The sequence below is a fragment of the Rhinoderma darwinii genome, chromosome 1, assembly GCF_050947455.1.
Source record: "Rhinoderma darwinii isolate aRhiDar2 chromosome 1, aRhiDar2.hap1, whole genome shotgun sequence".
Classification (NCBI taxonomy): Eukaryota; Metazoa; Chordata; class Amphibia; order Anura; family Rhinodermatidae; genus Rhinoderma; species Rhinoderma darwinii.
This window is the reverse complement of record NC_134687.1, coordinates 303,053,916-303,072,617: the sequence shown is the minus strand read 5'-3', so window position 1 is coordinate 303,072,617 and position 18,702 is coordinate 303,053,916.

The following is an 18,702-nucleotide window of genomic DNA, read 5'->3' as shown; positions in this document are numbered from 1 at the left end:
GGAGAGTACTTGGGTACCCGCCCGGGATGTTCACGCTGGGGTATTGGTCAGGAGGTTCCACCTTCGTTTCCCCAATAAACCAGGTCCATCTAGAAAGGGTCTGGTGGCCCCTCATAAAAGGGGGGGGGGTACTGTTAAGGATCTGCCATGTACAGCTTCTGTGTCTACGCCCATAGGTAATCTGTCTGCCCCTGCTTCTATGTCTGTGAGACTGACTCCATCTTCCACCACTCAGGATGGCAGGCTTAGGAGTGGGAGAGCCTATCACAGCCTGGCCAGACGGAGCTAGCTCCCGCCCTCTGTCTATTTATACCTGCCTTTCCTGTTCCTCCTTGCTTGTGATTCTTCTCGTTTGGTTTCCTGGCCCTGCTGCAGCTTCTTGAACTATTTGACCCTGCTTCATATGACCCTGGCTTACTGACTACTCTCCTGCTCTGCGTTTGGTACCTCGTACACTCCTGGTTTGACTCGGCTTGTTCACTACTCTCCTGCTCTGCGTTTGGTACCTTGTACACTCCTGGTTTGACTCGACTCGTTCACCACTCTTGTTGCTCACGGTGTTGCCGTGGGCAACTGCCCCTTTTCCCTTGCTTCTGTGTACCCTTGTCTGTTTGTCTGTCGTGCACTTATTGAGCGTAGGGACCATCGCCCAGTTGTACCCCGTCGCCTAGGGCGGGTCGTTGCAAGTAGGCAGGGACTGAGTGGCGGGTAGATTAGGGCTCACTTGTCTGTTTCCCTACCCCCATCATTACATATTAGTTTAAGGGGTCTGTATTTAGGGGTTCTGGTCTGGGGTCTGTATTAGTTTAAGGGGTTTCAGGGTCTGTATATTTAGGAGTCTGTGTTAGTTTAAGTGGTCTGGGGTTGGTATTTAGGGGGTCTGTTTTAGTTTGAAATCTGGGGTCTGTATTTGTTTATAGGGTCTATTTAGGGGGCCTGTTCTAGGGTCTGTATTAGTTAGGGGTCTTTATTTAGGGGTCTGTATTTAGGGGGTCTGATCTCGGGTCTGTATTAGTTTATAGGGTATATTTAGGGGGCCTGTTCTAGGGTCTGTATTAGGTTAGGGGTCTGTATTTAGGGGTCTGCTCTGGGGTCTCTATTAGATTAGGGGGTCTGGTCTGGGGTCTGTATTTAGGTGGTCTGTCACGAAGGGTCTGTGGACCCACTGGGCCGTACTGCCTTGGCGGTAGGGCAGCTGGCCAACAGGGTGCAAGTTACAGTCTATGGTATATAGGGTAACTGTGGCAGCACGGACAGTAGCTTGGCAGGAACTAGGCAGCAGGTGGACGACAGGCGTGGGTAGGCAGTCAAGCGTGGTATCCAGCACGACACGACAATAGCAAGCACGGCACTAGTTCGGGATATAGGAACAGGGGCAGGAACGGGAAACACTGGGAGCAGGAAACACTAGGGGACCAATTTGAATAGACAGACTAAGGAAACACAACAACGCTCAGGCATCGAACTAGGGGGCTGGACCCCTCTTATAGTCCAGGGTACTCACGGGTCAAAGGTCGTCCATGACGCTGCGCGCGCTGCCCCTCTAAGAGCAGGGACGAGCGTGCGCACGCACCCTACGGGATCCGGCAGAGGTGAGTGGATGCAAGCGCTGGCGTCTCCTGAGGAGGAGGCTGGGGCCAGCGCTTGCCGACTCGTGGCTGAGGCTGTCAGCGGGAGGCTGGAGCTGACAGCCCGCAGCCACGGACATTACAGTATCCCCCCACTTACGCACCCTCTTCTTGGGGCCAGAGTGAGAGAGAAACTTCTTCAGAAGAGTAGGGGCATTGAGGTTCTCCTCTGGCTCCCAGACCTGTCTTCGGGACCAAACCCCCTCCAATCCACCAAATAAAAGATCTTTCCATGAATGGGAAGAAGGAAAAAACGGCTGGCACTGCTGAACCAGAAACACTTGTGTAAACGGAGTAATCAAATGGTTTTCTTATCTTTGCTGATTTATAGCAGCTGAGTTGCCCGGAGGTGCTCATCGATCAGTACAGCACAATGTAGCTTGAATAAAACAAGTAGAAATTATCGAGGCACTCACCGGATATTCAACAAACTTCTTTATTTCTGGATCTCGGTCTGGATGTGGAATTAGCCTACGGCCGTTTCACGTGCGTACACGCTTCCTCAAGGCCTTTCCTCTCACTCTCTGTACAAGATCTCCTTGACCTCAAAGATGTCCGAGGGGCCGCTGGGGGCAACCGCAGGGCTGGGAGTCTTGGAATAGTGGTTTAGGATCACAGGCTTCAGGAGGGAGACGTGGAAGGAGTTGGGAATCCTGAGGTTAGGAGGCAGCCGAAGTTTGTAGGCGACAGGGTTGATCTGCTACAGGGCCTCGAATGGTCCGAGGAACATGGGGGCAAATTTACACGATGGCACCCTCAGTCAGATATTCCTTGACGACAGCCAGACCTTAGTGCCAGGAAGAAACCGAGGAGGCTCTCTTCTCCTTTTGTCAGCCTTCCGTTTCATGCGGTCCACTGCCATTAGGATGGAGGATCGAGTCTGCTGCCAGATCTGCAAAAAGTCTCTAAACGTGGAGTCAGCTGCAGGTACCTCGGAAGCATCAGGCACCGGAAGAAGAATTCGTGGATGCTGGCCATAGACAATGCGGAACGGAGTATTCCTAGTAGACTCATTGGTGTGATTGTTATAGGAGAACTCCGCCCATGGGAGCAGCTGCACCCAGTCATCATGCTGCTTGGAGATGAAGTGGCGTAGGTAGTTCTCCAAAATCTGGTTGATCCTCTCGACCTGACCATTAGACTGAGGATGGTGGGCAGAAGAAAAGTCCAACTTCACGCCAAGATGTCCGCAGATGGCTCTCCAGAACCTTGAGGTAAACTGAACCACCCGATCAGACACAATATGCTGTGGCAAGCTGTGCAGGCGGAAGATGTGTTGAATAAATAATTTGGTCAACTGAGGAGCGTAAGGAAGGCCGGTCAGAGGAACGAAGTGGGCCATCTTGAAAATCGGTCCACCACTACCCAGACATTACTGCATCCAGCAGAGAGAGGCCATATGCTGCCAGCGAGCATTGGGCACAGGCAATGGCTGGAGCAGGCCAGCAGGTCTGGAGTGGGTCGCCTTGTTGGCTGCACATACCGCACCGGAAGAAACGAAGTCCACAATATCTTTGGGCAGAGTGGGCCACCAGAAATGACGAGCAATCAAATCCCGGGTCCTACGTAACCCCGCGTGACCTGCCAGTCTAGAGGAGTGACCCCAGCGGAGGATTCTTCCACGATCAGCCAGGCGCACAAAAGTCCTCCCAGGAGGGATGTCCCCAATCTGCAGGGGATTGACCGAGACAATGCAGGATGGATCGATAATATTCTGTGGATTCTCAATGGTGTCTTCTGTCTCGAAAGACCTGGACAAGGCATCGGCCCTCACATTCTTGTCGGCCGGGCGATAATGAAGCTCAAACAGAGACCTTGCAAAGAACAGTGACCACCTGGCCTGACTAGGGTTGAGCCGTTGGGCCGTCTGGAGGTAGGTCAGATTCTTGTGGTCCGTAAAAATCAAGATCGGGTGAGCTGCGCCCTCTTGTAGATGTCTCCACTCCTCCAGAGCCAATTTGATGGCCGGTAACTCCCGATCCCCAAACGAGTAGTTGCGTTCTGCGGAAGAGAAGAGCTTAGAGAAGTATCCACATACCCTTGACTTGCCCTTGGGACCTCTCTGGAACAGGAGTGAACCAGCACCGACAGAGGATGCGTCCACCTCCAACGAGAACTGTAGAGAGATATCCGGATGATGGAGGATAGAAGCTGACGTGAAGGCACTCTTCAGGCTATTGAATGCAGACTCTGCCTTGGGAGTCCACACCTTGGTGTTCATACCCTTCTTAGTAAGTTTAGAGATGGGAGAAATCAGTGAAGAGAAGTTCGCAATAAACTGCCTGTAAAAGTTAGCAAATCCCAAAAAGCGCTGTATGGCCCTCAAGCCTTGAGGGCGTGGCCACTCCAGGACAGACTTTACCTTCTCAGGGTCCATCTCGAGACCTCAATTCGAGACGATGTAGCCCAGGAAGGGTAGAGCATCCTTGTCAAATACGCACTTCTCCAACTTGGTGTACAGACGATTCTCCCTTAACTGTAGCAGAACCTGACGGACATGTCTCTGATGCGTCACCGGATCTGGGGAGAAAAGCAAGATGTCATCAAGGTAGACTACAACACAAACGTATAGGAGGTCACGGAAAATGTAATTAACGAACTCCTGGAAGACCGCGGGAGCATTACACAGGCCGAAGGGCATTACTAGATACTCATAGTGTCCATCACGGGTGTTAAATACAGTCTTCCATTCAGGTTGTAAGCCCCACGCAGGTCTAGTTTTGAAAAAAAAATTGCACCACGTAGTCGATCAAACAGTTTGGAGATCAGTGGCAATGGATATTTATTCTTCACCCTGATCTGGTTAAGACCACAGTAGTCGATGCAAGGGCAAAGAGAGCCATCTTTTCTTTTTGGCTGCGGCTGTCAGCGGGAGGCCGGTGCTGACAGCCTGCAGCCACGGACATTACAGTCTGTATTAGTTTGAGGTCTGGTGTCTGTATTTAGGGGGTCTGGTCTGGGGGGGGTCCGTATTTGGGGGTGTGGTCTGGGGTCTGTATTAGTTTATGGGGTCTGTATTTAGGGGTCTGTATTTGTTTTGGGGTCTTTATTTAGGGGTCTGTATTAGTTTAGGGGGTCTGGTCTGAGGTCTGTATTAAGGGAGTCAGGTCTGGGGTCATTATTAGTGTAGGGGGTCAGGTCTGGGGTCTGTATTTAGGGGTCCGGTCTGAGGTCTATATTTATTCAGGGTGCTTGTTCTGGGGTCTGTATTTGTTTAGGGGGGGTCTGGTCTGGGGTCTGTATGTATTCTATAATCTAGTCTATGGTCCAAATTTATTAGTCTGAGTAAAAGGGTTTGTCCAGGTACATCATTAGGTCATCAGTATAAAGAACGGTCTGTGCCCGCACCACCCCTTTAATGTATGGTTCTGGGCCTTGGTGTCTAAATTTGTGTGTTTCTATAGGGGGTGGAAATGGCTGCAGAAGTGATGGGCAAAGATGTCTCATCAGGAAAAGTCGCCATAACGGTCTGCGTCAGATGGAGAAGAAAAGAAAACGGCTTCCATCAGAGAAGACGTCACTGGATCCATAGGGGATCTCCTCTCTTGACATGTCTGTTGCAGGTAATCCTTGTATTCTACATATCTCTGTGTACCCAGAACTAATAGACAAATGCGTGTTACCATTCCCATTGTCAGGAGGATGTGTTCCTACACAGTGTGATACTGTCAGCGATGGTTGGAAACTGTCAGTATGTAGGGACACAGCCCTTTTACAAGGGGAATCGTAACAACCATTTGTCAATGCTCACACAAAAAGGTATTGCTCACTATAGACATGGCAGAGTGGCGGTGGGGAAGGGAGGCCCAAGTTTGTAGAACAGCCCAGGGCCTATGGTCTACTTAATCCGCCACTGCCGGCCATTCAGCGCCTTTCTACGAGTGAAGTGTCTCGATTCTTTGCGCCGCTTGTGTTGTTGAAAGGCGCTGATTGACAGGGAAGCGTTCAACCCCAGGAGACCTGCGCAGAAGCGAGCAGGTCTCCTTTGCTGCCGGTTGGCGTGGGAACGGGATTTTGGTGAGTTTGAATAGTTTGTTATTTTATTGTAATAAAAAAGTGTGTGACATTATCTACGGGGGTGGCTTTATCTACAGGGGGGCTTTATCTACGAGGGGGGGGGCTTTTTCTATGGTGGGGCTCTATCTACAGGGGAGGCTATATACTGCGGTGGGCTATATGTGGAGCACTATATACAGGGGTGGGCTATAGCTACAGGGGAGCTATATACAGGGGTGGGCTATCTGTGCAGCATTATATACAGGGGTGGGCTATATCTAGAGGGGGACTATTTACAGGGTGGGCTATCTGTGGAGCACTATATACAGGGGTGGGCTAAATCTACAGTGGGGCTATATACAGGGGTGGGCTATCTGTAGAGCACTATATACAGGGGTGGGCTATATCTACAGGGGGGCTATATACAGGGGTGGGCTATCTGTACAGAACTATAGGGGGAGCCATATGTGGGACACTATACAGGGATGGGCTCTACGGGGGGAACTATCTAGAGGGTGCTCTATGGGGGGCACTATCTACAGGGGGCTCTATGGCAGGCACTTTCTACAGGGGGCACAGTGTGTGTGTGTGTGTGGTACACGGTGTATGGTGCTATTATAATTAGAGGTGCAGTGTATGGCGCTATTATATTTAGGGGCATAGTATGTGGTATAATGAGAACTTTATCTTTGTTTATAGGTGTAGAAATGTTGGAAAAGTGAGAAGCTGAAGACATCTGAGCGGCAAACTGCAGAAATGGGCTGTGACCGGGAGAAGTCATCATAGAGGTCTGGACCGGATGGAAAAAAGAACTAGAATCTGAGACGTCACCGGTGAGTCACTTAATGTAAATGTTCATTCTGCCTCTAATCAGCACTGTAATCACTGTATGATCTGCAGCGAGATGATGGGTGGTATGATTATGATAAGATTTATTTTTTGTGAAACAGCATCTCCCAGCATATCCTTACCATTGTTCGGGCTATGCTGGGAGCTGGTAACAATTTGTTGTGCATCTATACGTCATGGGTTGCACTAAATTGAGCTGTATTTGTGCTGATGCTGTATATATGTACTGAGCTTGGTTCTGGGGCTGTATTTATGTACTGAGCACTATTCTAGTGTTATGTATAGAACTATATTGCTTGTAAAATGTACAAATGTTTTTATGCTCGAGTTACATAAAAAGAAATGTGGAAAAGAAATGACACGTTGATTGGTAGAGGAAACAAACATGGCGAGGGGGAAGGAGATGTCGGGAAAGAGGTTGGTGGGGGGGCGCTAAACTGAATCTTTGCCCCAGGTGCTGGAGAACCTAGCTACGCCTCTGCAAAAAGCTGTACATGATCCCTCAAGTCTCCAGGAGTGGTGAGAACCCACTGAGATTGATATTTGTTATACTATACTCAAATATGACAAAAAGCTGTCTATAGCTACCGAAAATACTAATCGGCAGTAAAGGGCTAAGGGGCTGTTCACATCTGCATTGCATTTTCCGTTAGGGGCCTCCGTCGCAGATTTGGCAGGAATTATCGGAAACAATAGTGCAGCATGCTGTGCTATTGTATCCAGTAAAATGACAGACACCCTGACGGAAAGCTGATGCAACACATTAAAGACAATGGGTACCGTCGCCCGCCGGTTGTGTCCGTGTTGCAATGGAACAGTGGCGTCCGGGATTCCCTTGTTCTACTCCTCTGACGGTGCGGACAACGGAATGTCCTGATGCAGATGTGAATAGGCCCTTCACGCAAAATGACGGGTCTGGTACATCGGTATTGCAAGTAACTTACCGCAATCCGACGTACCAGACCCATCATGTAGGCTTCCTGGTCGGCCAGGCCTATTGAGTCCTGCCCAAGGCAGGACCTAATAGGCTTAACTGTGAGTTGAAAAATGACAGTTGCAATACACTGCACTACATAAGTAGTGCAGTGCATTGTACCGATCTTCAGATTGCATTGTATCAGATCTTCAAGTCCCTAGTAACTATTAAAAAAAAAGGAAAAAAGTTACAAAAATGTTTAAGAAATATAAATAAATAAAAGTTTTAAGTAATAAAAACAATAATCTCCCTGTTTCACTGATCAAGTAATTTATAATTCGAAAAAATTAAAAAAATATACATAATGGGTAAGTCCGCGTTCGGAACGGCCTGAACGATAAAAATATCATGTTATTTTTACCACACGTGAACACCGTAAAAAAGCATAAATAAAAAACAATGACAGCACTGATTTTTTTGGTCACCTTGTCTAAGAAAAAAATGTAATAAAAAAAAGTGATCAAAAAGTCGCTAGTACGCCAAAATGGTACCCACAAAAACTATAGTTCGTAGTAAACTTAAAAAAGTTTGTAGTAAAACATAAAAAAACAATATAAATTTGGTATTGCTGTAATCGTATCGACCCACAGAATAAAGTTAACAGATTATACTGCACACTGTAAAAAAATAAAATCAAAACAATGCTAAAAGTGCTATTTTTTGGTCTCCTCGACTTCCCAAAAATGTAATAAATAGTGATAAAAAAAATCGTATGTACCCCAAAATGGAACCAATAAAAATAACAGCTCGTTCCACAAAAACCAAGCCCTCACACAGCTCCATCAACGGAAAAATAACACGTTATGACTCTCAGAACGCAATGATGCAAAATGATTCTAAATGATGACCCAAACAAATTTTTTAGGTCCAGTAGAATTTCACTAATAACCCCACATCGTCATTTGCTAGAACCCACAGGTGGACCTTGTAGATGCAGCGGAGATAAGGAAACTTTAGGGCCTTGTGCTGCTTATAGGGCTAGTGAAGAAGTCAAAGATTAGGCAATACCAGAGCGCAGATATTTTGTTAAATATCCAAATACCCGGCCTTTACATGGTTCAAAGCGTACCACACCAATCCATGGATTATTAATTTTATTATTCATTCACCCCATTATTACATCATCCTATTATGCCCTGAGGTACTCTGCCCAGTTTACATATACCCTGATATACTCCGCCCAGTTTACATATACCCTGATATAATCCGCCCAGCTTGCATATACCCTGATGTACTCTGGCCAGTTTACATATACTCTGATGTACTCCTCACAGCATACATATACCCTGATGTGCTCCTCACAGCTTACATATACCCTGATGTACTCCGCACAGATTACATATACCCCGATGTACTACGTCCAGCTTACATATACCCTGATGTACTCCGCACAGCTTACATATGCCCCAACATAAGTTGAAATACCAGTAAAACCCCAAACAAAACTAATACCAAGCAAAATCTACGGTCCAAAAGCCAAATGACGGTCCTTCTATGCCTGACAGTGTGCTCAAACAGCAGTTTATGACCACATATGGGATATTACTGTATTCTGGAGAACCCGCTTAACAATTTATGGGGAGTGTGTCTCCAATGGTACCAGCTAGGCACAACAAATTGGTCACTGATATGGCCAATATGAAATCAGTGGAATCAGTGGAAAAAATGGTAATTTTCAATCTGCAACATCCACTGTGCACTAATTTTTGCAAAAACACATGCGGGCACAAAATGCTCACAATACCTCTAGATTTATTTTTTCAGGGATGTAGTTTCCAAAATGGGGTAATTTCTCAGGGCTTTCTAATGTACTGGTACCTTAACTCAATGCAACATGGTGTCAAATATCTAATGTTGTCAAATTTCCACTCCAAAAACCAAATTGTGCTCCTTCCCTTGGGAAGAAATTGCTTTTTAAATGTTGGTGTGCTTTTTCACCTTTATTGCTTGTAAAAATTGAAAATGCCGCGTTTTATCGGAAAAAATGTAGCTTTTCAATTTCATGGCCTAATTTAATTAAATGCGGCAAAAAAACTTTGGGGTCAAAATGCTCTCTATACCCCTAGATAAATTCCTTCAGGGGTGTAGTTTCCCAAATGGGGTCACTTTTGGGGGGTTTCCACTGATTTGGTCCCGCAGGGGCTTTGCAAATGTGACATGGCGCCGCAAACCATTCCAGCAAAATTTGAGCTCCAAAAGCCAAATGGCGCTCCTAACCCTTCTAAGCCCTGCCGTGGAGCCAAACAGCAGTTTATTGCCACATATATGGTATTGCTGTGTTCAGAAGAAGTTGCTTTACAAATTTTGGGGTGATTTTTTTTCCTTTATTTATGGTGAAAATTGAAAAATCTGAGCTAAAACGAAATTTTATTAGAAAAAAAAACTTCGATTTTCATTTTCAAGGCCTAATTCCACTTAAGTCAGCAAAAAACCTGCGGGATCAAAATGCTTACTATACCCCTCGATAAATTCCTTGAGGGGTGTAGTTTCCCAAATGGGGTCACTTTTGGGGGTGTTATCGCAATCATGGGCCAAAATATATTAGACTGAAATTTGTATTGGGTATGTCAACAGATACCCGCCCTTCAGTGATTTATCCAGTTCCAAATCATAGCGAATCGATATATATATATCTGAGAGAAAAGATGACACAAGAGACCATTCTTTGTATGCTCAAAATCCTTCTCTGCCGTTTATTCATCAAACCATTAGGCCTCATTTACACGAACGTAATATACGCGCGTGCGACGAGCGTGCTTTGCACGCATGTCGTACGCACCTATATTAGTCAATGGGGCAGTTTAGACGATGCGTGAATTGCGCTCAGCGCGTGTGCGCAGAAAAAACTCACGACCTGTTCTATAATCGTGCGTTTTTCGCGCACTCAGGCACCCATTGAAGTCAATGGGTGCGTGAAAACCACGCATGCCGCACGGAAGCACTTCCGTGCGAACTGCGTGATTCGCGCAAGAGCTGTCAAACTCCTGAATGTAAACAGAAAAGCACCACGTGCTTTTCTGTTTACAAACATCCAAACGGAGTGTCAAATTCGAGATGAGCGCACCGAACTTCACCGGGTTCGGCCAAACTCGTTTTGACCGAAACCGGTAAAAAATGTTCGGGTACGCGACGTCAGGAGACAGTCACTGTCCACGGTGCTGAAAGCGTTAAACTGGTTCAGCACCATGGACAGTGACTTCCGCTCCGAAAATCCATGAACCTGTAAAAAAAAAAAGACGTTCTGACTTACCGATAACTCCGGTCCGACCTCCCGGGATGACAGTTCAGTCCAAGTGACAGCTGCAGCCAATCACAGGCCAAGCACAGGCTGCAGCCAATCACAGGCTGCAGCGGTCTCATGGACTGCGGCGTCATCCTGGGAGGTGGGGCCGGATGACAAGAGAGGGACGCGTCACCAAGGCAACGGCCGGGAGCCCGGACTGGGGGAAGCAGGAAGTTCTTGGTAAGTATGAAAGTCTTTTTTTATTCACAGGTTGGTGTATATTGTGTTCGGCATTCACTGTCGAGGGTGCTGAAAGAGTTACTGCCGATCAGTTAGCTCTTTCAGCACCTTGGACAGTGACGGGCGTCGACTAGCCTCATCTCTATGATGGCGGCTGCGCGAAAATCACGCAGCCGCGCATCATACACGGATGACACACGGAGCTGCCAAGTGCCTTTTGCGCGCGCAAAACGCAGCGTTTTTTGCGCGCGCAAAATGCACACGCTCGTGTAAATGAGGCCTTACAATAATATCTTTCGAAGTAGGAGCAGCTTGATTCCAGCAAATCATTTACAATGTTTACAATATGACATTAATTTGGATTTCATTTAGCCAATAGCATATAATGACAATATGTTTTGTCCTGAACCAATCATACCCTACATGACGTCTGAAGTGAGAAAACTATGAGTTCCCAAAATATACCGTGCCATAATGATGAGAGTCAGACTGACCCCTCCCTTATATTAAACAAACCTCTTCTCCAAGGCTAAGAGTCAGACTAACCACTCCCTTATGGTAAACATGATCATTCTCCAGACTTTCAAGGATGATCGGCTCCTTATCACACAAAAATAATAAAAAACATTCAACTCGAGAACACATAACAGAATTGTTTCAAGACAACTGCTGACATAGATATTTTAGCTTTTTAAAGCAATCATAACTTATTATTCTCAAAATGGCTCCTTCAGGCTACAAGATGGATTCCAACTATCCAAAATGGTCGCCACGATACAAGATGGAGTCTATGCAAGATGTAATCATTTAAACATTTTAACCCCTTACCGCACCTTGCCGTTAATGCACGTCGAGATGAGCAGTAACTTCGCACACCTCGACGTGCAGTTACGTCAGTGCTTTGATAGTTAACCGCCACGCGGCACTACACCGCAGCGGCGGTTAACTGTGCAGGGTGTCTGCCCTGCATTCCCTGCTGCCGATCATCGCCGCTGATTTCGGCAGTTAACCCCTTAATTGCGGCATTCGATTTTGAACGCCACAATTAAGGTGTTTAGCGCCGATCGGCAACCCCCACGTGAAATCACGGGGGCTGGCGATGGTACCCATGGCAACCGGACGCCAGACAATGGCTTCCGGGTTGGCATGTACAGAAGCCTATGAGGACCAGCCGGAGGGTGTCACGTCACAATGACAGTTGGAATGCAATACACTACGTAGGTAGTGTAATGTATTCCAGCAGCGATCAGAGCTGCAAGTCTAAATGTCCCCTAGTGGGACAAGTAAAGAAAGTTAAAAAAAGAATAAAAATATTTTTAAAAAAGTGTAAAAGTAAAAGTTATAAGTGACATAAACAAGAACTGCTTTTTTTCTCCTATAATAAGTCTTTTATTATGGGAAAAAAATGAACACGTAAAAAAAAAGTACACATATTTGGTATCGCCGCGTTCGTAACGACCCCAACTATAAAACTATAATGTTATTTTTCCCGCACGGTGAACACCGCAAATAAAATAAACGAAAAACAATGTCAGAATTGATGGTTTTTGGTCGCCTTGCTTGCCGAAAAATGGAATAAACAGTGATCACAAAAATCGCATGTACCCCAAAATGGTACCAATGAAAACGACAGATTGTCCCGCAAAGAATAAGCCCTCACACAGCTCCAGTGGAGAAAAAATAAAAAAGTTCTGGCTCCCAGAATAAAGCGATGCAAAATGTGCAGAGTGTCGAAAAGCGGATAAGATCGGGCGCCATTTATAAGTGTGACACTGGCCACATATCTGTAGATTATTATTTATTTACCCCATTATTATACCCTCTTATTATGCCCCTGATGTACTCTGCCCAGCCTACATGTACCCCCACATTATAAACTGAAATACGAGCAAAATGCCAGAGCTACTACCAAGCTAAATCTATGCTCCAAAAGCCAAATGACGCTCCCTCCCTTCTGAGCCCTACAGCGTGCCCAAACAGCCGTTTACGTGCACCGACATGGCATCACCATACCCGGGAGAACCCGGTTAATATTTTATTTGTGGTATTTGTGGCATAAACTGGGCACAACATATAGTGCACTAAATGGCACATCAGTCGAAAATTTCAATTTTCACTTTGCACCATCCGCTGTGCATTGAAACCTTTCGTGCACCATGACTTAATAGCATGTCGTGGTGTGGGGGGTGATGTATGGAACGTTTCACGCACTGAGCCCGCGCCACATGCTGCGGGTGTCAGCTGTGTATTACAGCTGACACCCGGGACTAACGGACAGAAACAGCGATCGCACTGTTACAGGAGCATGTAAAAATGACAATATACTGCCATACATTAGTATTGCAGTGTAGTCTACCAGTGATCTAACGGACTAATAAAATGTGTAAAAACAAAAGTAAATAGTTGTTATTATTAGTGGAAAAAATTTAATAAATATTTAAAGTAAAAAAAAAACCTTTTCACATTTTATCTCTAAAGTAATGTAAAAATATTTTAAAAACACACAATATTGGCTCTACCTTGGCTCTACCAAAAAATGTAATAAAAAGTGCTAAAAAAGTTGTATGTACCAAACAATGATACCAATAAAAACTACAGCTCATCCCGCAAAAAATAAGCCCTCACACCGCTGTATTGACGGAAAAATAAAAAAGTTATGGCTCTCGGAAAGCGGGGAGGGAAAAATTAAAAAGAAACAAAACATGGATCAGTCCGGAAAGGGTTAATTACGTGCTAATTAAAAAGCATTTATGACCAAATGTGCGGTATTGCCGTACTCGGGAGAAATTGCTTTACAAATGTTGGGGTGCTTTTTCTCCTTTATCCTTTGTGAAATTGAAAAAATTCATCATCTTAGTGGAAATAATGTTGATATTAATTTTCACGGCCTAATTTTAATACATCCTGCAACAGACTTGTGGGGTCTAAATGCCCACAATGCCCCTAGATAGATTCCTTAAGTGGTGTAGTTTTCCAAATGGGGTTAGTTTTGGGGGGCTTCCACTGTTTTGGTCCCTCGGGGGCTTTGCAAATTCGACATGACACCCAAAAACTATTCCAGCTAAATTTGAGCTCCAAAAGCCAAACAGTTCTCCTTCCCTTCTAAGCCCCGCTGTGGGTCCAAACAGGACTTTATTACCACATATGGCATATTTATGTAATTGCGAGAAAATATTTTACAAATGTTGGGGTGCTTTTTCTCCTTTATTCCTTGTAAAAATTTAAAATGTCTACGTTTTTTCAGCAAAAAAGTAGATTTTTACCTTTACAGACTAATTCCAATGAATTCAGCAAAACAACTGTGGGGTCAAAATGCTAACTTTACCCCTAAAAAATTCCTTAAACGGTGTAGTTTCCAAAATGGGGTCACTTTTGGGGGGTTTCCACTGTTTTCATCCCTCCAGTGCATTGCAAACGCGACACGGCACTGAAAACTATTCCAGCAAAATCAGAAATCCAAAATCCAAATGGTGCTCCTTCCCTTCTGAGCCCTGCTGTGGGTCCAAACAGAAGTTTATTACCAAATATGGGGTATTGCTATAATGAGAAGGAATTGCTTTACATATGTTGGGATGTTTTTTCTACTTTATTCCTTGAAAAAATTAAACATTTCTATGTTTTTTCAGAAAACATAGAACGCTCGTGTAAATTCGGCCTAACGTTGTCAAATCAGCCACTTTCTATATTATGAGCGTTCTTTACTGCTAAACTTACTAATGTTAGCAATAATCCAAACTTCTCCACTACGGCACATATTGGTCATAATTGGGTTGCACTGTCACTTACTGTCCCAATGGGACCTTAACCCCTGCAGATACAACAGGTCGTGGGCAGCATCTTTCTCAAACCTAAAGACACCCAGATAACATACCCTCCGGGTTCTCACTGCTGCCATGTACTTCTTACTTATGAGTGACCAGTGACCTTCACCTCATACCTCCACATAAAACACCTCAGATTGTAATTTGCAGTTACGTAGCATATTTACACACATTATAATTAGAAACCTCAGACAATAGGGCCTCAACTAATAAAATAATCACCAATCTCCTGCTATCACCCCTCAGGTTTGGGTCCCATCATTTCAGTGAAAGTCCTGTACATCATCGTCATCTTCTTCTGTTGTCTTCTGCTTTTCACTGACTGTCGCCCTTTGGGCAACCTACACAATTGTGGAGTCATACTGTACGGTGGTGTCCAGTGGGGGATTTATTATTACCCTTCTCCTGGTCACTTACTTATTAAAACACTTGGATTCTGCTGACGGGTTCACTCAGGTTTTTGGTCTAACATTTGGAGAACTGCTGATAACTTATCATTGTACAAACACCCATTCAATACTTGGGGTAAAAACTATTCCCCTGTCACTACACAACTTCTGCAGTGGGGAAGATACTGGCCAGGCTTCAGGCCACCCTGAGAACAGGTCTACACATACGAGCACCTTTCCATACACACCTACCTCGGGTAGTTGTATGTTCTACAGTCGCAGGAATGGGTAATCTGGCCGGGGTGCACTTTTCACAGGTACCTTTGCTGTTTTACCTATATTATGCCGTGCGCATATCATGCAGGCTGCTACAAACCTAGTGGTGGCATTATTGAATCCAGGGACAAGCCAATTTTCTGTTACCTGGCAGCACATACTCTTGTTGTCAGGTCTGTCATTTCTTGCTCTCTCAGTTGGATTACTCGATGATCCAACAAAGGTCCTACTACCAATGGGCCATAATTGTGGGCAATGCTAAAAGCATACCTAGAGCCAGTGTAAATGTCGGCCGTCTTACCTTTTCCCAGGTTACACGCCTCAGCGAGCACCTCCAGCTCCGCTTCTTGAAATGAACAAGAAGGTGAGAGTGGTTTCCGGATAATTTAGCTTGTGCCTCGTATCCTGTCTTGTACATACTGTATATGATAAAGTATCTCTACATTACAAATTTACATTGGAAATCCATATCGCATATAGATAGACTATTTCAAAAGAGTGGAGTTTTATTTTTCCACATTCATCTGATAATCCAGAACACTTATAAATCCCACCCCACCAGGTCCTGTAAATACATGATTAATACCACAACAAAAAAATATTTTTACAAAAAATCTGGCATAAAATTAACAATGTTCAGATAATTTTCACCTCCTTTCCATCTAAATCTGTAAAGACTCATCTGTGAGTGACGTCAACTTGGCCTCCTGTGCAGATTTACTGGAGGGGGATGGTCTCTTACACAATACCTCATATTGGGTGAAGACTACAGCGCAGCATACATTATCTACACAGAAAAACAAAAAATCTGGGTTACTGTCATACAGATTTAATCTGGACTACTTATTGGGGTCTCATACACATTTTGTAGACCTCCTAGAACCAAATTCATTAATTCAAAACAAAATACAAAACAAAATAAAATTGTACCTGATCGGTCTCATCACTACTCCCCCTTTTTTGGACTCTGCAGATGTAATATAGCAGGGTTCAAAACTACATATCTCAACATAATAATGTCGGGCACCCTATCTGGGGGGCACTAGTCTGGCCCCCTGTAATACACGATAGCCTGAAACAAAAATTACTTCTCCTGACAAAACTACATTTTATCTTTTAAATAACTTACAACCATTTACCTTTAAAACATCGTACATTTTCAAAAATGAAATTTAGGCAGCACTAAAGTACTTGCCTGCATGTGTGAAAACAAAAATAAAAATTATAATTATTTATCCAATCAAACAGAAAATAATATATCTGCTAATATTAATTACTGCAAACCAATAAACTATATGTGGGAGTAGGGAACAGTAGGGGTACATACATTTTCAAGACCCCGTGTCTCACAATATCTGTATTTTAATTTTGAATTAACTTAAAAACATTTCAACATTAAATCATATCATATTAATGCGCAGTCCATATTTTAAATTTTAATTTGTCTACGTACTAAGTACAGAACAGCATGTGTAGAGATAAGACACACTCCTTCATGCTGTAACCAGCCCACAGCCTGGCTCCTCCTGTTTCACACACATAACCCCCCTTTTCTTCAGACTAATGCATTTCTGGAATGACTCAAATTTAACCCCATACACAAGACACAAAATTTTTTACACAGTTTGCTATTAAAAATGAGAGCATACAATATAGATCCAAAATCAGTGCAATATTGTGGTCACTTGTCTCATCAGTACAATCCATGCAATACCTGTTCAATGTATAATCTGGCATCAGTCTGTTTCTAGACTTCACACTGCACGCATGTTATATCACCCTTGTTCACATTACACTCCCCCCGTTCTGATCCACATTAGTCACTGTAATTTACCTGACTGCTCCGTATTCTTCACTCTTCCTGCCAAAATCTACACCTGTCTCACATCTCCCTCACACCAATTTACTTGTAACCACCTGTAATCACTTACTTTGTCATTTTAAATTAACTCCTGGCCATCCACCATTCCTTATTCAACTTTCCACAAACCATTTATTTATCACATGCAAACAAATATCTTTTGGCTGCCAGCCTTTTCAACAATTTTTTTCCACAGTTTGCTATTCACATCTGGGTTTAGGAGTTTTAGTGATGATTTCTTTAGGGGCCTTGGGTGTGCGCCAATACCAATGTCCTTCACTGTAATTTGTGTAGGTAGTTATACTACTACGACACATTTGGGCCATTCTTTGCTTTGAACACAGATTGTTATGTTACAACGGTATTCATTTCCAGCGGTCTGATGTTATACTACTACAGACTCAAAGTCAATAAGTCGGATTATCAAATGCGTGCTAGAAATCAGTCTGTACTGATTCCTACCTTATGCCAGTCTGACAATGCATACAACTGGTGGTTTTAAAGGAACCTTACACATAATATTACAAGATGGCAGTGTGCCAGAAGCATATCAATGGTTATTCCATACAACATTCAAAGTTTTCCCTATTGCATTGGGTAATGGTACATGCACACTTATCACACTTCTCACATGCACTTTCATATATACTGTATACAATCCTGACAAAGAACCTGATTATTACAGGATCTCTTTTTAGTTGCTATAGCTTCTTTCTTCCCTTGTTTGTCACAATAATCTTTGGCTGTATATCACAATATGGGGCTTCCCCTGTTGCTCTGCTCTGTGAGTTCTCCATTATCAGGACTACCACAGAAGTCCTTGACGGTATTACAAGTACTACAGGATATTACCTACGAATATCCAAGCTCTGTGACCTACGGACAGTCCTTATCTCTGCTGGGTTAGTGTTCTGTAACTTTGCTCAGTGGTCTGTAACTCTCAGCTCTGCCAACTACGGGCAATTTGTAGTAGATCTCTGCTGGGTTAGTGTTCTGTAACCCTGGTCAGAGGTCTGTGACTCTCAGCTCTGCCAACTACGGGCAATTTGTGTCACCTTATGGACACATAGTACCTCGCCGAGCCAGGCGTCCCGGAGACTCGACTATCTCAGAGCAAGCGGGCAACAGGATAACATTCCCCTTTGATCCATAACCGTTTCTACACAACAGCCATATAATAAATGAAATTTCCAAAAGACATATATCAATACACAAATACAAAGAGCACAGTTGATTGCAGGTTCACTACACAGCATTGAGCTTTCTAATCTTACACACAGACAGCTGGACGCAATGGATTCACACTACTTCTACACAAGTTTTACTAACTGCGTCATCACATTCCACAGGAGGGGGTCACGCACTCCTCACAGATTCTGTTTTCACAATCTTAACAGTTTCTAAGCCTTGAAACGTCCTAGAAAAAGAAATGTATGTTCGAAA